The sequence below is a fragment of the Drosophila melanogaster genome, chromosome 2L, assembly GCF_000001215.4.
Source record: "Drosophila melanogaster chromosome 2L".
Lineage (NCBI taxonomy): Eukaryota > Metazoa > Arthropoda > Insecta > Diptera > Drosophilidae > Drosophila > Drosophila melanogaster.
The window spans coordinates 21,949,307-21,973,306 of record NT_033779.5 but is presented as its reverse complement, the minus strand read 5'-3'; the positions used below and the strand labels follow the sequence as shown (position 1 = coordinate 21,973,306).

At 41.8% G+C, this 24,000-nt stretch overlaps 5 long non-coding RNA genes across 5 annotated transcripts, besides 9 other annotated features; 2 read left to right on the top strand and 3 right to left on the bottom strand.

Annotated features, from left to right (window-relative positions):
* The first annotated feature begins 237 nt into the window (after positions 1-237).
* Positions 238-477: a mobile genetic element.
* A 513-nt stretch (positions 478-990) lies between these two features.
* Positions 991-1,254: a mobile genetic element.
* A 275-nt stretch (positions 1,255-1,529) lies between these two features.
* Positions 1,530-1,586: a mobile genetic element.
* Positions 1,587-4,009: 2,423 nt separating this feature from the next.
* Positions 4,010-4,133: a mobile genetic element.
* A 191-nt stretch (positions 4,134-4,324) lies between these two features.
* Positions 4,325-4,613: a mobile genetic element.
* Positions 4,614-8,606: 3,993 nt separating this feature from the next.
* Positions 8,607-8,648: a mobile genetic element.
* Positions 8,649-13,326: 4,678 nt separating this feature from the next.
* Positions 13,327-13,708, top strand: lncRNA:CR44804 (long non-coding RNA:CR44804). Its single transcript, NR_124433.1, has one exon. It is a non-coding gene; the product is annotated as a long non-coding RNA:CR44804 (long non-coding RNA).
* Positions 13,709-14,195: 487 nt separating this feature from the next.
* Positions 14,196-14,844, bottom strand: lncRNA:CR44803 (long non-coding RNA:CR44803). Its single transcript, NR_124432.1, has one exon. It is a non-coding gene; the product is annotated as a long non-coding RNA:CR44803 (long non-coding RNA).
* A 102-nt stretch (positions 14,845-14,946) lies between these two features.
* Positions 14,947-15,487, bottom strand: lncRNA:CR44217 (long non-coding RNA:CR44217). The gene has a single exon (NR_073820.2). It is a non-coding gene; the product is annotated as a long non-coding RNA:CR44217 (long non-coding RNA).
* Positions 15,488-19,106: 3,619 nt separating this feature from the next.
* Positions 19,107-19,170: a mobile genetic element.
* A 2,973-nt stretch (positions 19,171-22,143) lies between these two features.
* lncRNA:CR45703 (long non-coding RNA:CR45703) lies at positions 22,144-22,433 on the bottom strand. The gene has a single exon (NR_124431.1). It is a non-coding gene; the product is annotated as a long non-coding RNA:CR45703 (long non-coding RNA).
* Positions 22,434-22,649: 216 nt separating this feature from the next.
* Positions 22,650-22,725: a mobile genetic element.
* A 60-nt stretch (positions 22,726-22,785) lies between these two features.
* lncRNA:CR45704 (long non-coding RNA:CR45704) lies at positions 22,786-23,458 on the top strand. The gene has a single exon (NR_124430.1). It is a non-coding gene; the product is annotated as a long non-coding RNA:CR45704 (long non-coding RNA).
* A 22-nt stretch (positions 23,459-23,480) lies between these two features.
* Positions 23,481-23,518: a mobile genetic element.
* The last annotated feature ends 482 nt before the right edge of the window (positions 23,519-24,000 follow it).

The following is a 24,000-nucleotide window of genomic DNA, read 5'->3' as shown; positions in this document are numbered from 1 at the left end:
GCAGCTGTCTTCCGTTCTGTGGAATGCGGGAGAAATTTATCCCACTAATAAATATAAATGTAGAAAATTAATAGACAAATTAAAACCAACTGGTCTCTCATTACGAGATTCCTGATATTGAAATTAGTTAAAGGCTTCGGCCAGGAACATTTTTTTAATGAAAACATCTATATCTATGAGATAAAGCATACAGTTTCCAGAGATATTGACGCAGCGCAAGTTTGTTGATTCATGTTGCCACGAAAGCCGCACTAAGCTGTCATGCTTAAATTTTTGCAAAATGTTTTGATATTTTTTTTTTCATATTATTATTAGTCTTGTAAATTTCTATTGACTTGCGAAAAAAAACTTTTTGACACGCGCAATCTAGCGCCCTAAAGCCGCCAAACCCAGAATCCCAGAAAAATGATTAAATTTCTCGTTAGCATTTACATTTGGTGAGTAACGGGTATCTGATAGTCGGGAAATCGATTTTAGACTTTCCAATTATATTGTTTGTTGAATAGTTCTCAGTAATTAAAAAGGGAAGAAGGATGTAAGTGGTGCGCCGGGCACTAATCGCAGCTTGATAAGGTGATCACTACTGTCAGCTTCCACATCCGAGCACTGATCTTCCACATTTGATGTGCGATTTTAGACCACATTTAGTGATTTATGTGGACAACGGATATAAATCTGCAAAGGGACGGAGGTTTTCTCAATCGACCGTGAAGTGGCGTCGTTTACACTTGGCCGCAAGTGTCAGGCGGAATTAGATGACGAAAGTCGAAGACTCCAAAAATCGAAAGGTAATTCGAGCCCTAGGCGCTGATCGGTGGCTACAGCCGAGTAGTTTTTAAAATTTTCGGTAGCACATAAATTCCACGCCGCTAATCGGAAATTAATAAATGTCAGCCGTTCGCAGAACACGTCCTCAGCTTCCGTGTTTCAGTAGGACCGCTCTGTCCCAAAAACTTTAATTGGTATTACTTTTCCTTTGTTGTCGTATTTTTATACCCGTTACTCGTAGAGTAAAAGGGTATACTAGATATGTTGAAAAGTATGTAAGGAAGAAGCGTTTCCGACTATATGCAAATATATTCTTGAACAGGATCAATAGCCGAGTCGATCTCCGTCTGTCCGTATGAACGTCGAGATCTCAGGAACTATAAAAGCTAGAAGGTCGAGATTCATCATACAATTTCGCGTTCGCATTCGCACTTGCTGAACAACGGGTATCTGATAGTCGGGAACTCGACTATAACATTCTCTCTTGTTTAGCCTTTGCTTTGGAGAGGAGCTCTTTGATTGGGTGTCGTCTGCGTTCAGCTTGGCGTGAAATGTCCGAAGGAATTACTTGAGCCGTTGTCACAATTGATGAATGAGCATTAAATGTGGCATTTGGTTGAAGGTTTGGGCTGGATCGAGTTTCAGATGAAGGATTTCGGCCACAAATATACCACGTGACACTCTGGACACAGTGTCAAAAATAATTCGATTTTCTTTGTTTTATTAAATATTTGCAATGCTTGTGAATAATAATGTATAACAAGGCAGAAGGCTATGGTCGGCATTCTCGACTCACAGTTACCCGTCACTCAGCTAGTTAAAGTTCTAACGAGACTCTTTTTGTCATATCTATAAGTTGGCAAGCAAAATAATAAAATTTAAAAACATCTAAACAAATTTTTAAAAGTAAGGGACTAGCAGTTTTGGGCAGTTTGCGGGCGTAAGTAGGCGTGGCAACATCATGCAACAAGCTTGCACAGCGTCCATGTTTCCGGAGTTTGCATATCTCAACTGTATAGCTTTTGTAGACGCCCAGTTATCCTGATCACATTTTTAATTCTTACGAGTTTAGTATACTCCTTTACTCTACGAGCAACGGGAATAAACATAATTTCTTTAACATTAACATTAACATACATACATACATATATTTTAATTGCTTTTACATTTACCTTACCATGTCATTTGCCGCTTTAGTACATATTTCAGTTAGTTTTTTTTTATGGAGCACATCGAAGACATCGTATTCCAATAATTTTTAGTAACGACTTTGGCAAAAAATTAAGTTCGAAATCACGGGAAACTTTAAAGCAACGGGCATAACACAAAAATCGATTATTGATTTTTTCGACCAGTTGCGAAGCAGTCTAGTTTGTCGCAAAGGTTGTGCGAGGGGGAGGGGGGAAGATACGGCCAAACAAACACAATAAAACAGAGAGGCCCAAAAAAGGGAAAAGGAAAGCGACTGCCGACTGGCGGGCCCCAGACCCAATAAAGGGCGAAATTGGTTTGGTTTTTGCATGTGTATTTCACACAAAATCAACAAGTTGCCGTTGGGTTCGATGAATGGAAAAGGGGTGGGGAGGGTGGGTGATGGTGCGACTGTGGAACTTGAACTCTGGGCCAGAGCAAAAGAAAATGTTCTAGCAGACGGCAGGCAGACGCTCGACTCGCTGCCAAGGCCCAAACGCACGCGGGCACAAGGAGGTGGTCTGCCGCTGTGTGTGTGTTTGGAAAACGTGAAAAACGCAAGTCGGGCGTTTTTGTGCCTCGCAAGGAAATTCAACCCCGAATCGAAATTGAACTGGTGAAAAAAAGCAATTTTGCTCAACTTTTGCCCCTGTTGCTGCTGCCATGTCTCATGCCACAGGGACATCGGGTTGGCGAGGGGGATTTGGTCGTGGCCTTTGCCACACGGCAGACTACCGAGATATAATTCCTTGATTCTGCTGCGGCCTTGTCCTAGTCCCACTTCTGTCTGGCACAGTCGAAGGACCCTCCCATTGTGTGCATGTGGATGTAGGCGTTTTTTCGCAAATGGTCCCAAGCAACAGGCAACCTTGCGGGAAACGATACATTACCCACCTTCGTTTTTCCATGAATCAATCATTTCCAATCCCGATATAGAAACACTTACAGTCATTATCAGCGACGGTACAGGCAAACGACTGTCGCAATAACCTGCGCATTCTGGATTTTCATCAAATATTGAAGTGCACACAAAATGACCTTGATCTCCACTTCTGTAACTGATGCATCGTTTAGAGCAGCTTGAGAACTTTTATTTTTTTATTGAACCACTCTATAACTATAATTATAGATTGGCATTTTAAGCAGCACCATATAATGGTCAATTACAAGTAGAAAGACAGCTGGCAATTTTATTAATTGCCAATAAATCAGGGTCATGCGGTAACTAAAAATAAAGAAATCGTTGCCCATGAGGATGGAATCCAGAACAAAAGCCACCGACAGTCATACAGCTTGCAAATTGGCCAACATTGAAACAGACAGGCTAAAGCTGCAAGCGAATTGGAACAAGGCTCATGGCCATCCTGACAGATCTTCCATCAAACGTGCTCTCACGTCAAACGTCAAATGGAGGAGGCCTTGTCCGGCAAACCGAGGGTTAGATGAATGGGCTCTTGGCTGTGGATATAGATGACGATGTTCATGGGGAGACGTGTATGCAAGTGGATGGTCGGATGGCCAAAGGGGTCGGGAGAAGTGTTGTGAGTTATGACGAGGACGTGCGCAAGTTGATCCATCAAACTGCTCAAATCCGCTGCCTTTGCACTCGATTTCATGCATTGAACGATGGCTGCGACGAGAACGCCGACGTCGTTGGTCATGACAGATGGCTTTGACTGTGGTCGACACACGGATCGCAGCTGTGTACTGGGACTTTGGTAAATGTATCACGCTAAGGATAATTTGAGATGTCGATGCAAACAGAAACCCACCAACAAAGGTCAAAAAGAGTATTGACATGTTCTTCGTCCGACTGAGGTACTTGTCGGATTTTTTTGCATATTTGTATTGTCTTATCGTTTTTATACACATAAAACAAGGAGGAATTGCCAACGCGATGTTCTGTTGATAATTTATATATCATTAAGATGCTTTATGTTGTATGTGTTTAGAAAGTCTAACCCCTTAATTATACTAGTTAGTCGTAACGTAAAAGGATATAATAATATAATGTATTTATAATATATTAATATTTGTTAAAAGTATGTAACAGCTAGGAGCCTATAAAATATATAAATTATTGTTCTGGATTACTAGCCGAGTCAGATCGCCATGCCCGTCCGGCAGTGTGAATGAACGTCTGAATGACAGAAATCATAAAAGCAGAATAGTTTTGCCACTATTACTCAACGGCTCACAAACCACTCAAGACTGACTTACGAGCTCTTTTAAGTTATTGTCGTTTTATTATTTGTCCAGCCGATTTCTATTGAAATATCAAACACATTTTAACAGCGCCCACTTTTAAAACCTCAAACCGCCCAAAACTGCCACGCCTTCAATCCTGAAAGATTTTCGGATTTTTTATACCCGTTACTCGTAAAGTAAAAGGTAGAAGGAAGCGTTTCCCATCATATATTCTGGAGCAGGATCAAAAGCCGAGTCTGTCTGTCCGTCCGTATAAACGTCGAGATTTTAGGAACTTTAAAAGCAAGAAGGTTTAATTTAAGCATAAATATTCTGCAGTCATAGACGCAGCGCAAGTTCGTTGGCCAATGTTTTCACGCCCCCTCTAACGATCACTTTTGGAAAATGTTTTAATATTTTCTGATTTATGTTTATTAGTTTTGTAAACTTCTATCGATATGCCAAAATTCCTTTTTATTATTTGTCGTGTGAAGTTTTATCAATACTCCAAAACATATTTCTTTCGTTTTATCACTTGTCCTTTCAATTAATATTTATAGGCCAAAAATATTTATAACGCCAACGCCTACAAACCGATCAAAGTTGAAAAAATGTTTTAATTTTAGAAGGCTCAACATGACAATCGCTGCCTATATAAATAATTACCAACGAAATTAAACAACTGGCGGACTTACCCAAAATAAATATTAATATTCAAATTTATTACGATAAATAGTAACAGTTGTGAAATATTCGCTGCACTTTATGTTCCATCTTTTTTAGCCTTAAAAAAAGGTTTCAGAAGAACTAGTGCGCAGGATGAAAACGAAGAGCTTCGAAACTAAGCATTCCCTTAATTTTGACAAGACGTAACGTCTATTAAGAAAGTCAATCAATGTCTTTCAGGCGTGTTGACTTCGACTTGCACTTCAAGTTGGACTGGGACAAGAGACCAGCAAAATGGAGAACTCCTAGTGCCGGATTCGGGAAGATGAAGGCCTCCCAAGTAAAGTCCTAAGGTGACAGGCAGCTGAGCGGAGGGGATGGGTGCTGGGCTTGGGTTGGCAGGGTGAGCAATAGTGGGCGTGGGATTGACGTGTAGGTGAAGGCGTCGGCTACTTGACTGACAGTTGGACGCGGATGTGGACGTGCGATTGTTGCAAGGAGTCCTGGCTCCATGATTGAAAGGACGAATTCAATGTGTGCGTGTGGACACACACTCCATACAAATTATGGGAAAAAATTGAATAGACTTCGGGCGGACTCGGAAGGAAGAAGAAGAAGAAGAAGTTGGTTATAAAAAGTTGACGAAATGGGTTTCAAGCGGGGCAAAGTTGTTGGAAAGAGGTAATTGAAGCTGACAAGAACCCAAGGACTCTCACCTATCCTGGACGACGCCCGACAGGCAAAAGTTTTCCTCTTTTTTTCCGGCTACATAAATTTGTAAAAGTGTTTTTCATCAAACAGGAATTAATTAAGATGCGCTACCGTGGACCCAAAAGTTTCTGAACGGAAAAACCAGAAGCCTGAAAGGAATCAGAAATCCCTCCCTTATTGCTCAATCCAATCCAATTCAGTCCCATCCACTTCCGATGCCAATAATAATTGAAAATCATTGCTCGAGATTTTGCTAATTATGTGGAATTATCACCTCAATTATTAATTTTTCGATTTCGATGCATTTTTCCCATCCTTCTTCGGTTCTCAGACGTATTGATGTGGCCGACTCTAATTACTTTTTTCCTCAGGTGCTTTATAATCAAAGCTTTTCTGGATTTGTGCCATCAAAGTCTCTTCGAACTTCTCAATTAAACGAACGCATAAATCATTGGAACCGGCACGTCTGCAGATAATTCCCAAATGACCCACTCCTCTAAAAACCAATGGGCATTACAGTGCGAATATATGTCTATGAGCTCACACAGGACACTCATAAATCTGGCAAAATGTTTCTAATTAAAAAAATACGCATATTCCATCATCATACAGCTCCTCTGGACTTTGGCTCGACCCTGATAAAACCCAACTGAGATTTATGCCCCCATAATCCATAAATATGCTTTTACGCATCGCACATATGTATATACATACAAACACAGTCTCACGACTATGCCAAATCCTCACATATACATCTTCATAAATTAGCTCACCAGCGTCGGTCTTGTCATTCCATTACGCATTAATTAATAGCCACATCAACAATTTACCAACACATAAGATGTTCCCTCCCTCGCTGCAAAACGAATTGGGAAATGACGAGTCCTAGGAGTATTCTGTTGCCATTCACGCCTCGTAACCTGTCAATTGCTTTCACATTGAAAGGCGTTCGTACAGTACTCGTTAAATGGAAAAATATGTAACTAAAATTTGAAAAATTTCATGCAGTTCTTTTGCTTTTGCTTTTGTAGTTGTATATCTTTAAAGGAGATTTATTAAAGAAATAATTAACAACTTAGCATTGAGCAACTATAATTTTGCGAATACATCAGACCAGTAAACTGCTAATTGGTATTGATTAGATTCGAAGAGCTCACGAATCCAGATATCTGTTCCAACTCCCGCCCATGTAATTGTAGTAAATTTATCTGAGTCTGAGGCATATTGGCTTTGGCCCAAAAACTTTTGCGGATATAGTTTATTGGGGTAACAAATGTCGGCATGGACAACAAATGTGTTCCATATATGTGATGGATGCAAAGTGCTTAGTTTTATTTCAGTGGTGGGACAAGAAAACGCGTATCTCAAGTCAAGGTCTGCGGCTATTTATAAGATCTCTGCCCTGGCTCTCTAGTAACTAATATTGCATAGAAAGACGTTGCACTAATCACTTCATTAGCAAAACGAGGAGCGGAGGTCGAGGCTAAGACCCCGCCCAGACATATTTATGTAACCTGCACAAATCACAAATTCATCCATCATTCTTTCCTCGAGGCAGGACCCTCTGCTACAGCGACTGACAGACTGCCTCTGGCTTCCCTTCCGAAAATTTCGTCCGTCTTTATCACCAACGTCATCGTCTTTGACTGACATTTGACTTCGAGGCTGACGAGTACGGCGACGATGAAAGCGACAAGTTCATTGTCCTTGCCCTAAGTCGACTGGATACTCCTTTAAATAAATCCTCCCTTCTCCAAAACACCCAGTACCTTTTGCTTTCTTTTTGAGGGTTAGCGAAGGACGTACTTTGTTCGCAATTTGTTTTGTTTGCGTATTCCAAGCCGCACTCTCCTTGTCCTAGAGACCGTCGTCTTGGGGCTGCTTTCCGTCTAAATTTTTGTGTGTGAGCTGGAAGTCTCTTTCGTCGGCTACTGAAAATGTGTGTCGCGCATATTATTAAGGTCTCCATTTAAAGCTATTCTGACTGTTTAATATAAATTAACGGATTATGATCTTGGTCAAACCAGATTGACCAATGCAAGCTAAAATTTGCCATCCAACACCGAAGTCATGGCAGTTTTGCAACAACTTAGATGCATCAAGTGAACACATTCTAACCGCCTTAAATAGCCTTTGATTTCCGATTACTTTCTTTTTTTTTTCTATTGCAGGCAGGCACTTAATCAGCTGTAAGAGCAAATACCGATATACAGTATAAATACTGTAGGATTTTATCATAAAGCTGTCATAGGAAATATGTTCGAAAAGAAATTCTAGTTTCGTTGTTTTTGATCATAAAGTATTCTTTTCCTTTATAAATGAGATTATTATATATACACTCGTATCTACGGTCAGGGTATTTAAGCCATGGTTTGCCGAAGCTTGGCTTTAAAAGTGTAAAAGGTCCTCGAGCGTTTATCTGTATTTCGGAGAAAATATTTTCTTGAATTTCCGGTTGAGTTTGTAAGCTGTTGCCACCTAATTATCTTATAGCAAACATACCCCTCTTGACGTTAAGGAAGCTGCTCAATCTGTTGCACAGTGGGTGCAATTGGGCCGCACTGCGTTGATATGCAAACCGACAATGAATCAATTGCCAGCAAAGACCGGACACGTCCCCTGCACACAAATAGTAGGATGGAGCGGGTGCCAAGGCGCATTCCAACTCATAATTAGCTGTTCATGCGTCACGCAGCAGCAGCTGAGTAGACGACGAGTGGGCTAAATGGGTGGACCAAGGGCCAAGGAGATTTTACGTGGCCGAAACTGCGAATATTAAATTTGGCGTCAACAGCCAATTTTAGGCATTAGCGAAGCCTGTTGGGCAATTACCATCGGAATGCGTCGCCAACTGGGGGTTTTGTAGTTGAGTCCCACCAAGGATTACCAAACCGAATTTGGCTGGTCAAAACATTCTGAGGGCATGAGCGATGGAGAGGCAATCGTCTTTTGATTACAGCTGGGAAATGGATGCACCTTAAATTCGGGCAAAATTGCAAGCATTATTATATTGACTTCTATAGAGCAGTTGGCTCCACGGTGCGCTAGTGAGCAATTACGAAATGCCAATTTTTTCCACTCTTGGTATTTTATAGTCGAGAAACTCGACCACAGCATCAACTCTTGATTAATTTAATGCTGTTAAAAATGAAATCTATATATATTTTAACATTTATTGACCCTAGAAACCCAATAACTTTTGTGAATCAAGCCGATAATGCTGTGGGTGACATACGAATTAATAAGTAACATGGAACTAGTCCAGTATATTCCAGAGGCACAAACTAATCACACGACTTCTCCTCGTCTTTTGAGTGATTCATAACTAGGTGATGGCTTCGCATTGTTATTCAAATGCCGGGCGTGTGAAAAGCGTTTCATATTTCATTTTCGATGACAATACAAATTCTTCACGAGCATTTTCTTAAGGACTCAGCCCGCACCGACCCAGTCCCAACACCGAATCCCTCATCAATACTGCGGTCTGTCTGTCAGCGGCCATTCGGTCTTCAAGTGTAAGACATGTCATGGCCACTCCAATGTCCAATTTCGACAGGGGTCAGAACGGGAGATGTGTACCTTTCAGCCGGACCGAACCCACTCGCCCGACACATCAAAAGCATCAAAAGTTTTGTCATGATGATTGCGGATCTGGCCGTGCCACATAAAGTTTTTGCACCTGCCGCCAATACAAAAACGTTGACGTATTAATCCTTAATAGAAATTTCATCAGCAGCGGCAACAAAGGTCGGGCAATCGAGGATATGACAATGACAGGAGTCTGAAACGGGAATCGATGGACAAGCTGAAAGCGTGATGGAGTGAGTTTCCACTAAGAAAGGGCGGAAAGTGAGTAGTTGAATTTGGGCTTGGCCCGCGACAATTAAAGAAAATATACAAACATTTTCCAAAATTATTGCGCGCTAATGTGTAGCTAGCTTAGAACTTTGAAATGGTGCTCGAACTCACACTGCATCTGGTCATATTCATTCTAACAGATGTTATTTACTCCATCAAAAAATATATATATATTAGCTCTTTTATTGTTGCAGCAATAACAAAAATCAAGGATGCATTTTGTTCTTTTTGAAATAACATTATATATTGGGCCTCTATTGGTCCAAAATTAAAATCATTATACGGGAATAAAATTGTCCAATCCTTCAGAGACTGATTTATCAATTAATTGTGACCAACAAGAGCACTTGCTATTTAAGTCAGTTATATATGTATAGTTTTATATATATATTAAATATATATATATATTATATATATATAAATGTCATAAAGCGAGCAAACAAAGCCACGAACCTAAAATCCAAACACGTAAAATTGGCCTGCGCATGTAATGCATGTGATCGGCGTGCGGAACGGGGAATCTACAGTTCGTGGTCTGCAGTCCGGAGTCCTTTGGGGTCACGAAACTCAGGGGACTCAGTGGTCCGTCCACCGAACCCTCCGGACTCACTTGTCGCACCGCTCGAAGTGCGATTGACAAACTGTCAGGGAATGCATTCTGCTGGTCTCGCTGTGGCCCGACTCCTCTCCGCATCTGGATGCAGTGCGGCTGGCAAAAGAGGAAAAAAATGGAAAATTAATTGAACAATTTAAAGGCATTTTTTGCCTTCGGTGAACTGGACGTTAGGCTATAGTGGACATCGGCTGTCAGTGTCAAAAAGGACATGACCGAACATTTGGCGGCGAGTGAGTAAGTGAATGAGTGAGAGATGGTTTTATTGATTTTGCATATTAAAAATGTCACACACATGCTCGCGATACGAGCCCGTGCGTGAATGTGTGCGCCCGTGAGAGTCGACAATACAGCAACAATAAATTAATTAAGCCGATAGAGACAGTTTAATGTCATTTAATAAAATATTGAAGTGTCACTGACGCTGACGATGACATAACGCACACAGACTCGCACGGGAATGCCCGTAATCTATGGGCTCGCCATTTTGTTTTTCCTTCGCTGACGTTGATGTCTGATGGGTGTTAAAATCAATTGACGAAATCAATTGGAAACGACGGTCAGCCGAACGGATGCTGATTGATTGACGGGCGACATATTGGCAACCGTTAGTCCTAAGATTGATGGCCCTAATGAATGGTTTAAACCATGTATTCTCAGAGCTGCATTCGGAATGCATCAAAGCGGCACTTGTCAACGCAGACAAATTCGCATAATGAAATGTTAATTCTGACACGTCATTAATATATTTTGTTTGTCCCCAAACCACCAACCATCCAACCATTCAACCAGCCCAATCTATCGCCCATCGACCACCGGCCACGCCCATCTGGCCAAAACAACCTCAACGATTTGGCCAGGCTCAATTGACGTGCAGCGATGTCGTAATTAGTTTTGACGTTTCTCGTTGCACAAATTAATTTATTTGACATGCCCGACGCGACGGTCATCGTCAATTGACAATCGACAATTGTCGACCACTAGGAGCAACAACAGGGGTTGTATGTATCGCGTAATAGAGAAACATATCCGTGGCCACATAGTCGTAGGTTTCGCATAGTATTTAAATTTCGGAAATAATTGCTTCATATAGCATTGCAAGTTTTTTTTTGTTTTTTGTTTTTTTTTTTTAGCTCGAATCTTAAGCTCTTGCTGATCAACTTGTAGATGCAGGACACCTACAACCTTTTCAATAGATTTACATTTACAAGTTAATTAAGCTTTCGGTACACCCTCGGATTCTTTCTTCCATCAATGTTCAGTGCACTTTGTTCTCCGGCAGTGAGCTGCCTTACACTTCGCCCGGTTCCTGCCCCATTTTGCCCTCTTTGGAGCCATCAGTTGACACTTTGCATCTTGTGCAATCACCAAATATTGTCGCAGAATGTCAACGTCGAAGTCGTAGCTGTCGTCAGCATCAACTTTGTATCGAAGTTTGCACACAATCAGTAAAATATTTTGGCCAACCCTTCGGGGTACGACCTCGTTTCGTTCGACTCCTGCTCAGCTCCCTGGTCTCTGCTGAGATCTGCAGTGTTTTTCTTTCGCCATGAACATTTTCCGTTTTCCTCCCTCTTTTTTAATCTTTGGCTCTGGCTTTCGGTGTTCTTTCTTAGCAGCCCATTGCCATTCTATTGCGCTCCCTAGCTGAGGGCAAACTTTTTTGGCGTTTCATCTGCAGCACATCAATTTTTGTTGCTGACGAGCAAAAGTTGCAATGGTCGAGGCTGCCAAAAACCACCCTCCACCCTACAACAATCACCCACTGCCCACTCGGCACATAATGTTGCCTCACTGTCCCAGCGTTATTTCTACTTGGGTGGCAGGATGTCTGTCCGAGTGTCCGTCTGCTGATTGACGGCAACTGACAAGTTTCTCTTCGACTGCGCATTGACTTTTCTTTTGCAGTCGTTGCATTTTACGTGTGTGTGTGTGCTTCAACTTTTCGCCCCTTTACCCTTTACCCTTCACCCTTCACCCTCCTGTATAAGCAGAAAGAAAAGCATTTCAGTAAATTTCTAATCCTTAAGTATATATGGCAGAAAGCGTCAGTCGGAAGATGTGTGTCTGTCTCAGTATCCGTCCTTTTGCCTGTCTTGGTCCTGTCTCTCTTTCGCTCGCCAGCGGAGCGCCCATCCCTTTCCATGTATTGCGTAACGCGCACTGGAAATATTTATAAGTGCCTACTCAATTTACCCCCACACGAGATTTTAGGTCGCTTACGATTGTGTAAAAAATATATAATAAATGATTGGAACACTTGTTTTTAATACCCTTTGTAGATTTTAATAAAAGTTATATTTTAATAAAAGTTATTGTCTTAAAGTGTTTGTCCGGTATTGCCAGACTGCAACTAGGGTAGAGAAATGCTGGTCATTTCGTCAGTCAGTCTGTCTGCCAGCCAGTGGGCGGGTGTTGGGTGTTGGGTGGTGCTTGCTCTTGGCTCTGACAACGTCGGCAACGACAACAACAATGAACTCAGTCAAGTCTTTATTGCATTTTGGCGACAAAACTCCTTGGATCTCGACGTAGCTTTCAGTCCGTCTCCTTTTTTGCACTCTCTGACTTCCAGCAGAACGGATTTTGCGTTTCACTGACAACTTCTAAGCAAATTTCCTTGAAATGGACAATGTTTTTCTCTCTAGCTGAAATGGATGTGTTTGGGCTTACTTGCTGTTTCATGTACAATTTTGCATTACTTGGATTTTCGACTGATGAAGTTATCGCCTCCAGCTGAAAGGGGATCCCAAAGAAGCAATATTTTGCGAACTGCGAACCCTATAATATTTTCACTTAATTTTCATCAATACGCCTGCCAAATAACTATTCTGGCAACGATACTTTCGCTAAACTGCATATCTTCATCAATCAATACACAGACGTCTAATGAAATATACATAGTGCGGAAAACGAGCGCCTGGAGTATCTGAAGAGAATCACAATGCCGCCTTTTTTCCATTAGGAAGCAGAGTTCGAGCCCCAACCTCTTGGCAGAACTTTCCAAAGTAGCTCGCCAGCTTCATTCACGTCTATGGGTACGTTTCGGGAAATCGGACGCCTAACAAATGGCGTATCAGTCAAAACTGCTTGTGCCTGTCATCATGAGGTGTGCCACGTCCAGGCAAAGGCCACTGCAATAGTTCAAAATTTTGAAAGGTGAGAGCGCGAGCTGAGGCAGAAAACTTCTAGGTGACCCCAAAGTGGGATATCATAAATGTTTGGACCTTGCGTATCTACTGGAATCTATCTATATTGTATGATATATCAGTGTGTCAGACTTGGACAAATGTTTTCTAACTTTATTTTTATTCCTTTGATCTAATTACAGCATATAGATGGAATGTTATTTATGTTTTGAAAAACTGCATACGATATCCATCATAGCGCCGCAAAGATGAGCAACTGTTCTATAAAACCCAATAAAGAAGTGGAAGGAAGTTCGATACCAGAGCTGAAGTTCAGTCCAGCGTGAATGGTACGTCGCAGCAAGAAACAAAATGCCGAAGAGAAAAAACAGAAAATGGCAAAGACCCCACGGAACGTCAGAATAATCCTTGGGCATCATATTGCAGCTTTCTAACCACCAGGACCCGAGCACGGCAGCATAAAATAACCGGGCGCAAAATCTTGCGAATGCTCTACAGTATGCGGAGCCTTCGAACTCTTCCCATTTCTGTCATAGAAGCCATCAATCGTTTTGTTGAAATGTGCAATAAAAGAAAAGTCATGAAAAGTTTCTGCGCTGCTCGCAGACTCCTAAGGATGCTTGAAGGGGTGGGGTTAGTTGCCTAATGCCTGCGACAACTTGGGTAGGACAAGGATTTTCGCCAGTTTCCTCACTTATTCCCTCCCAACCGCCTTTGGGCTGCCCTCAATTTCGCTTGCATTTGACAGCGTCGTCGGCGACATTTGACGATTGACGAGGACGTCGAAGACGGTGGCCCTCCATTTCCTTCCTGGCCCGCAGTCGTCTTGTGGCCCTGGAATATTGTTGTTCTTGTTACTCTGTGTGATAGTAATGGCCAAGACGTCGGACAGGATCGGAGAACTGCCGAAGCCGCAGCTGCTGGCCAGGAGGGAAGTCGGTAAAGCTGCCGCCGGGAGTTGCGAATGTTTTTGTCTAGAAATTTCCCATTTCATATCTATATCCATTGAATAAAAAGAACTAATAATAACCAAAGCTGGACTCAGTTTAGCATTTATTCATAACTTGGTGAAGACATACCGAATCCTGAGAGCGAAGTCGGATCAAAACCTGCACTCCGCTCCTGAAATATCCTAATGATGTTTTGCCACCCAAAAAGAGCACAAAGAAAAACAGGAACCCGGTCCGTGGGTCAAACTGTCGTTCGCACGTTAAATTGCGGTTGGTAACTGGGGCTGGGTTGGATATGGCGGTGCTGGGTGGTGCTGGGTATTCGAAGCAACCTTATGGGGCAGCCAGTGGCCGTGTGTATTGGATTTGCTGCTGCTTTGGGCCTGACTGGCTCGGGGATTTTGTTGGGTTGGCGTCTTAGTGTCAGCGGCCGAGGCGTGACTGCTCCACCCCCACCCATCACCCAGCCCAGACACTTGTTCTTTCCCTTTCGCCTTCCAACTGCAGGCGACAAGTGCAGCCCAGCACGATCTCCCACTGGCCACCCACCTCCTAAGATGTGCTGCCTTCGAGTTCTCCTTGGTTCACGACTCGCTCTATCAATCCGCAGAGCGCATTGAACGACAGCGTCAGGATTTTTGCAATTTGAGAAGTTGCTACGTGACATTTCAATAATTTTTGAAAAGTTTCTTACGTTGCCCTATGTCGTCCATGCCTCGTTTTTTCTTAGAAGACGTCTTCATCAATACACTGAAGAAAGGGCTACTTATAGTGGCAAGGAGTATTATTATGTTTAATAATACCAACTTTTTACCGATCCTAGCCGAATATCCTCACAATGTCAACTTCAATATTTATCTTGATTTATTTATCATCGATTGCAATTATATATCCGTTGTGTACGTTCTGTCCTTTTTTTTTTTATATTTTAAGAGTGTAGATTTCTCTGCCTTGTCCTTGGACACAAAATCGAAGCGAGGCCAGGCAGACAGGATGTTCCATGTGGTTTGGGTTCACTTTTGAGTGTTGTTGTTGGATGTCGTTGGCGGCACCGGAACTAGGAATTTTATATTCTGCAATTTTCGTGACAACGTCATTTTGTCCACGACATTTCTGCCTGATGCGTCGCGTAGGTCCTTTTCTTCCTTTCGTCCTGCGCGTCCTTTTCCCTCATCGCAGTTGTCGCCATCGTCCTTGTCAGTGGCCAGCTGTACCACCGTTGGCTTCTCATCTGCTGCTCCGTATCCTCTGCCGTCTTATATAAGAAATTTGTTGTGTGCATTAGGAACTTTGACGCTTCACTGGATAGCTGTCAGTGGGGTTCGGGGTTTTGAGTTCAGGGCTCTGGGTACTGGGAGCTTGGGGTTTGTGCTCTTCTCGTTTCGACGTTCGTTTTGACGTTTGAATTTTGATGCTCCGACAGTCTTTTCAATTGTTTTTCTCGCTTTTGGTCCGAAATATTACGGAAGTGCAGCATCAGAAGTCATCTGCCTTCGTGCACCTCACCGTCACATCGCCTGTTCCCATCTGGCGCTGCTTACGTAGTAAGAGGAAATTGCTGGTCCAAATGACGCTCAACTTGAAGGACTCAGCCCGTCGTACCAAGCCCTGGGATACGACATGCTGGCCGGCCATCTTCATTAGAATTTATTTTTATTGTTTTGCGCAACTTTCAACTTCTACAACTTTATCAATATATGAATTTAGATGCGCTCCGCAGCGTCACTTTCCGCAGCCAGCACTTTAATAACACAATTTTGCGGACCTAGCCGTCATAGGGATTAAGAGGTGTCTCTTGAGTTCGTAATTAATCGAAGTTAAGCCAAATGTGATTTCAATTTATCGAAAATAAAAACATAACTGCACTGAGAGCTTGAATGGAAAGTGTTTGTACTCGAGTTTCACCAAATAACATTCATAAAAATATACATTCATAATTTCACTCGATACTCGTACAGTAAACGAGTAAACTAGATTCCTTTAAAAGTATGTAGCGGGTAGAAGGAAGCTTGTCCGACCATATATATTAAAATAATATATTGATATAATCTAAATACACGAATGCATGTATACATATTATACATATATATTTGAAATTTAAAGCTTTACACCTTTAATCGGAATTAGAACTTACTTTAATTGTTTTGCTGTGTGAACTCATTAATCAGGCTGCTTACTTATTGCAATTCAAACAATTACCATAAATGACGATGAATCGGTGGTTTTTAATCAAAGAACCATAGAAAGTCAAAGTCCAAGTCGAAATCCGAATGGAATGGTCGAAAGTGCGCAGGCGCAATCCGGTTAGTCGAAAAGGCTGTCGTTGCAGTGCATTTGTGTACTTTTGTTCAGAGTTTTAAACGGCAGGAGACGATACTGGAGACACGACTGGGACCACGTCCAGTGACTTTCCCAGCGAGCCATGGCACCCATTTGCCATGAAATATAACCTCAATCAACATTCGCTCATTACCTGGGGACTGGGACGCTGTGGCTTTGGTTGCATCGTCGGTGCGGTCAGGATGACATTTTATTTATGAATACCAAATTGTAAATTATTAACATGTTTCACGCAAGTTATGGCCTGACCCATGACAACAACGGAACTCGCAGATACCCGCGATAGATCTCCGACTAGCATGGACACCTGGCCATGTCGTTGAGCTTATTTCAAAGCTGAGTCACTTTGCAAAGTAAGATGTTTATGCCGCCCCTATACTTGCAGATGAGGTAAATGTGGCCTTCATTGAAACTGACCGTCGAGCAAAGAGCTTAATATGAACTGGGCACACCCCATACTTTTCCTTGTTGCCTAAAGCGAAGCTAATGCCTTTTAAAGTGCTTCAAAATTGGTCCTTCATTCATTAGTTTTTATAAAATTGTTAAAAATATAAACTATTCATACCCCGTACATTGAATATTCAATAATTATCAATATATGAATAGAACTCATTTAATAATAACCACCACAAATGTATGCCACCTATCAGTTTGGTGCGAACTGAAAAAACTGGAAATGCAATCCATGTTGCTTTTTAAAACACATCGAATGATATCGCAGAAATATCTCAATTGACACGGCCCCTTTGCGCAGAATTAATTTACAATTCACCGATGGAGAAATTCAGGCGGAGGTGACGAATGATAGCGACCGATGTTGCGGACAGGAGAAAAAATTCCCCACTGAAAGTTGGCCAAATACTGATTGCGAATTTGTCCACCGTCGTCCAGCTCCAGCTGCTGAGTTCCCTGACTGGAGACGTCGTCATTTATCTTTCTCATATTTTCCTGCAGATAAACACGAAAAGTAGACGGACTGCAAACAAATCATGCGACTGACTGCATAAATCACACAACACATTTGACACATTTGGGATGCCATCGCCGCTGCCTTTGCACCATCAGTCCCACAATTTCCATGTCAACTAGCCAGCACCTAAGGATGGTGGAAAAACGTTTTGCCATAAAACAACAACAAAATACAACCCATTGCATTGATGGGTAATGAATTGAACCAAGCGGAGGAAGTGGAGAGGACCAAAGGGAGCCAAGAAATCTTCGCTGACCGAGGTCATTGTAATTGGGATTGTGATTGAAAATGGATAGATATCTTATGGCTTGTTGTCAATTGGTATTCTGCACACATTCCAAACAAATTCTTACTAAGTAACTCAAAGGTTATTTACCAAAAATTTCGCTATTTATCCCATTTCAGCTTTCTGAAGACAATAGTACATATTCATGCTTCCAAGGTAGCTTTCATTCGATCAGCACTGACTAACTAAGATTGGCTTCTTTTTTGTTTATTTCAACAGCTTAATGAGGGCAAAGAGTTAGGGAGTCCGGCGGGGAGCCCATGGATGGCAAAGTTAGTCGCGAATCCCGTGGCTTCACATGCCACCCATAAAGAGAGAAGGCTCTCCGCTTACCGCTTGTCGATTTCAGGTCCACTTCCTTGCCGACACCAAGTTGATTACACTGATGGCGTTGCCGTGTAGCTGTCAGCATTGCTGCTGATGATGACGATGATGAGAGCACCGGGCTGCGAGCTCCAGGATGCCATGCCGTAGTTTCTGTTGCTGTTGCCTCTGCTGATGCTGCTGCTGATGCTGATGCTGATGCTGCTGATGTTGCTGCTGCAGATGTTGGTGGTGTTACTGCTGCTGCTGCTGGCGTATCTGTTTGTTGTCAAAGCGCCTTCATTGGCGGTGCGGTATGGCTCAGCTTAACCGTGGCCAGAGGTTGCCCCAACTCCAACCTACCACCAGCCGGCTGTGTAATAAATCTGTCAGTAGGTGATTTTTATGGCCGCGCTCGACACTCGCCGATGCTCGCTGCTGTTTATAATCAAATAATAAATGCGCTTCAAGCTAAGCCAGCCCGGGATGCGGAATCCGACGAACCCATGATCCCCAGACAGAATCTCTCTGGGTCTCATGGTTGAACAGAGTAAGCTAAGCCATCCAGTATTCAGCACAGTTAAATGGAGCTCTGCTACGTGGGAGTTGGATTTATTACGGCTGTCCGAGTATGAGACAATTGCATATCAGGTGAACAATAAACATTACGGTAAGGCAGAAGATGAAGTCAATGGTCTGTCATGGTAACACCATGTATGCTTTATTGCGATGAAATCGGAACTCAAGTACTTTAGCTGAATCTGTAACATAGGCCGGTCATGTCTTGCTTATAAAGACAGCCAATAGAAAAGGATTCTATGTGATTGAATCATATCCTTATACCAACGTTATGGATTAGACTAGATACTAGAAAAGAAGTACAATATAGGGCGCACTAGAAGAGCGTATAGGGGCGTCATATTTTATGTAGTATTAAATTCCTTGACCTATCGTTAAATATGTAAAAGGTTTTTGGCTTTATTGAACATGATACTATTATGACGATTAAAACAGATTTTTCTATCGCACTAACTCGTATCCTTAAATTGATTACCGGTAGAAACTGAAGATAGAAGGCTTCATAGTTTCTGTTAAGAGTATTCAAGTACATTATGTTTTTTAAAAACAAGAGAGAACGCTATAGTCGAGTTCACCGATCATCAGATAGCCGTTACACAGCTGTTTATTGTAGCCGTTTCAGATATATTTCTCTACGAAGCCAAGTAGAATCTAAACATCTTATTGATTTCGGTTTTATTATAACAGTATTTTATTTTGTTGAAAACTATAAATGTTAAATTCCTTAACCAATTATTTAGGGAAATTGATTATTCATCTTCGCTTTATTCATTCTTGTATTTACAATGATTCCACATGAGGAGGATGGTTTCTTGTCAGATTTGTTAGATAATATTTCACTGCAATATGCTATAGAATTCGGATTGTCAGCGCTTTTCACCCGTTGACATTTAATTGCAAACAGATACATTTTGTCAGAATGTAAACTGAATGGGAATAGGAAGACGGCGGGACAGGTCTCCGCCGTATCTGTCGTGCCATCTGAATCTCATTGCCATTTGAGCATCCGGCCGTAGGAGCTACTGGCAAATTAAGTGGGTGACGCGAGATGGCGTAGATTCGCGTTCGCATTCAGAATAGAGATGGTGATGCCTGACAACTGGCAGATACAGATGCATCTGACTCTGAGGCTCACTAGCCTGAGTACGGGAAACGGTTCTCTCGTGAGAAATGCGCAATTTTTGTTATTTAATGCCAATGCATATCGAGTGCAAACGTCAAGCAAATACCATCAGTTTTCAATCACGATCTGATTTGCCATCCCATCCTGTCACGTCTCTCAGCCCCATTTGCAAGTACCGCTCCTGTGGTTCACTTGTTGCACTGTTGAATCGCTTGGCTTCAGTGTCATCTCATCAAGTACCCCCCGACCCCCAAACTGGTGTGAACAGCTTCCCATTCAACCAGTGCTCCCGCTGACTGATGGGTTACTCATCCGGAAATGTTTTTTCAGTCAGCCTAGCCCCAGCCAAGTGGCAAGCTCCATCGACTTCGCGGCCAGCGAGACAGCAGCACAAAGCGTCTTTTGTCAACTGGCTGACAAATTGGGGTCTGTTAATATTTGTACAATGGTTCTCTCGGGAATGGGTCCTAGGCTTAGACTTTAATTTCCGCAAATATGTTGCACATTATGACCAATAAAGAGGCCCTCTCCCTCTCTCATTATGTGCATGTAAAAATTTGTCTTATTTTTTAAAACAATATAACCTAAATTGAGAATAAAGGAGTAGAAAGAAGGAATGATATAATCGAGTGCATCGACAATCATATACCAATTACTAACACATTTAAAAACCAACAAGTTGTCCAATTTTATTGTTTAATTGACATAGATAGAATGATGTTGGTCATTAAAATGGTGTTATATCTCTCACTTTAGAATATTAACACTATGACCCTCGAATTGAGTAGGTGGGGTTCTTTTCACGATTTTAATTTGCATACAAACAATTTTGTTAAGGCTCTTTTAAACACAATGATCAGAGCCACACGCTGTCAACAAGTATTGTCTACTGCAAGTTCTGGCTTCTTGCTCTTAGCTCCTTTTTCTGCACTTTTCTTTTATATTCTAACTGAGCCTCCTTGGGAGGCTTGGGTGCAGCAAACCATGATTAGCATATCGCATAGTGATACAAGTCCCCTGGCGAAAGGCGACAAATATACTTGTTTGGCCAATCCCCAACCCTAATGATGTATTTTTGATGATGCCTTAAAGCGCATCCAAATTTGCATAGTCGCTAAGCGCAGCAAAAAATAACTCAAACATTATGATTCTGGCAGTTATTGGGACTGAAGCGCAGATCCGAGCGAAAAATTAAGCCTGTGACACATAGTCACGACCATCAGAAAAGGCGTCATGCGACATTTGTGATAAGCTTCCCCATTCTGGAGCTGCGGACTAGCGCAACGTTATACGGCTCATCAGCCAACGCCTCCGTTGTTAACCTCATCAGTTTTAGACGAGTTTCACGAAACCAGATTGTCAGCAGCCATGTGCCAAGGCTCCATCTAGGTCTCTTCTCTTGCACCAATCCACATGCACTGAGCGCGAAAGCTCTTATTTTGAAGTAATGCATATGTACACATGATAGCTGTAGAGTTATGACCTGGGCGTTGAAAATCTTTTTCGATAGTCCGTTCAGAACCATTTCTATGTTTCAGAAAGGTATATATATTAAAGTGATTCATAACTGCATAGTTTATCTTAAAGGAGATTAGAAGTAGTGGTAAGGGAGTAAAGTAAGAAAACTATAAAATTAGAAGTGCAGTTGGAAACAGGGTAAGCGGATAAGCAATAAAAAGAAAAGAAAAAAGAAAAATTAAGAAATGTTTTTCCAATTGAAAATATAACAAAACGTGGGCGTGCCGAAAAGCGCATAATTTCTTTTTGGTAGTAGTATATTTCTTATTTAACTTAAAACAAATATTAAATTTTTTTCCCTGTGTGTTCCTATCTTCGCGGTTATTCTTAATGTTGTCTGGCAGCGACGAAGTCATCATCACCCCCATTAGTTCCATATTTAGATACAGAATCCGTTGCAGCACACATCACATTGTCATTGGGAATGCATGTTGCTCCCTTTAGTCTCCATGGGCTACTAATGCTTGGATGCATTTCATCTACTTCCTTGACATTCCTTGATTTATTATTTATTCACGGGCAAAGAAACGGTATTGTCATGTGGATCGATTATCAGCCAATAAATTTATAGATCAGATGTGCTAATACATCTCGATGGCCCTCAGATCTCGTCGTGCGGATTGACTAGACTTTAAAGAATGTATTCCTTTCCACTGTTGCGCATTTTGCAACCAATATGGTATTCGCTTTTATAGTTCAAAATGCGGGTACAATACATTCAATTTACGTTTAGAACTTGAAAAACGTGTGATACATAAAAGTGGTTTAAAAAATCTTTTTTTTTTCGAAAATTACTCAATACTTTAAAAGCTGTGATGAAATTTCGTAATTTTGTAGTTGTGTAAAAAAACGTAAAACGAACAAAATGACTATATTTATAATAATTTCACATAAATCCACACATCTTATACATATGTATATGTATGCCCCAACTCTTGGGATAAAACATCTCGCACTGTCACAGAAAAAACCACGACCGTTGGTGCGTTTCGTCTGCCTCGTCACTCTGCCGTATGAATAAATGTCATATTCTCGGATGGTAATGACGAACTGCTGACAGGTGGCAGTCTCTAATTGGGCTTCTTAATTTTCTGACACTTGAGTTTGGTACACGCATGAAGAAGCAGACAATTGCCTGGCTAATCTCGCCGCCTGAAATTCAGCAGAACTCTACTCGGTCGTTCTCGTCATGTCGACAGCCCAGCCCCAAATGGTAAAATCCGGCTGCGCGAATCGGACAACCACGCGTTCATCACCATAGTCGTCACAACTTAATGCAAAAAATGACAGTAACAAATATTCAAGCAAATAACAGTTGTTAGTGTAATTAATTTAATAAATATTATAGGATATATGTTTGTATATTGAGCTTTAAGGTACAGAGAATATATATATTGACATAGGAGAGGCATGTCTAATCTCAATTTGTTTGCTTTTCTCGATCTCGACGTTCGTACGAGGGCTCGGACAGACATGGCGAGATCGATTCTTCATACTGGTAAAAAAAATATATATAAAATCAATCTGCAAGCTTGTAATAAAAAACATAAGCTATCGGCCGGACACAATGCACATATTTCAACGTTGGCTATGACCACTTGGACCGGCTGCAAAACGCAGCGCCCTGATTAAACTCTTTCACCTCCCCAGGCCCATATTAATGGTGTTCCACCGTAGCGAACACCATTAAGCGGCCAAATTCAACCAAGGCGACAACTTGGATGCTGAGATGCTGGGATGCGGGGATGCTGAAGCTTGTCACTTGTCAATTGTTTGTCATGTGACATATATGTGAGTGATATATAAACACACAACGACTGAGGAGATGGTGCTGTGTCGCCAGGCGAGTATTCTACACATGCACTTAGTGAAAATGCTCTCGTACTTAGCGGCATGCACTCCCGGTTTTTTGGTGCCAACTTGCCGTTCTGCTCTGCTGTGCTCATTCACTCATTTCGGTGCCTTGCGTGTTTTTTGTCAGCCAAATTTATTGCTTATTTGTATCGGTCCACTACCTCAATGGAGGGGAACTTTGGCGGGAATGTTAGCCTCAGTACATCGCAGCGATGGTTTATTTTTCATATTTTTCAGATTGTCAGTGATATATCATCGGACAAGTGGTGGCAACATCACCATCCGTCGGTGCCACTTCCGCTCATTCCTTTCAAGAATCTGCAAGGAATCAATCAACTCTAGGCATCTACACATACTGTCGGCTCTATTTCTTAAGTTTGACACGCGGTTGTGCGAAATGCTTTAGAGGGAAGTTGTTCTGATAGTCGGGAAAGTCGACTATAGCATTCTCTCTTGTTTTATTATTAAATTACAGTAAAGTTATAAAAGGTTCATTGCTTATATGTATATAATATAAACGTAGAAATATAAGAAAGGAACAGAGCCATCTGAAAATGGTCTGAAATCGAAAATGCCTTGTCAACAGAACCCAGCATTTAATTGTCGTATTTTGTGGTCCCCAATGAAATAGTGTGGTGGTCAGGCATACGTGCCTATCCCATCTGTTACGCATTTGAGGAGGAGTAAAAGCGTTTATTATGGGCCTTGACTACAGAACGTCACGTAATTTTGATTGACGAAACCGTCGAGAAAAGGCAGGAGTCGAAAGTTAGGTTCGTCCTGACAAATCGTCAAAAGGGATGCCGAGCTGTGAAACTTTTGGCAATGCATTCGCACGCAGTTGTCCCCACAATTCCTGCCTTTTTTCAGTCCTGGAACGATTTGTTTAATACGTTCGCTAGTTTTCCACGATGAACCTTCTGGCGCTGAAAGTAGG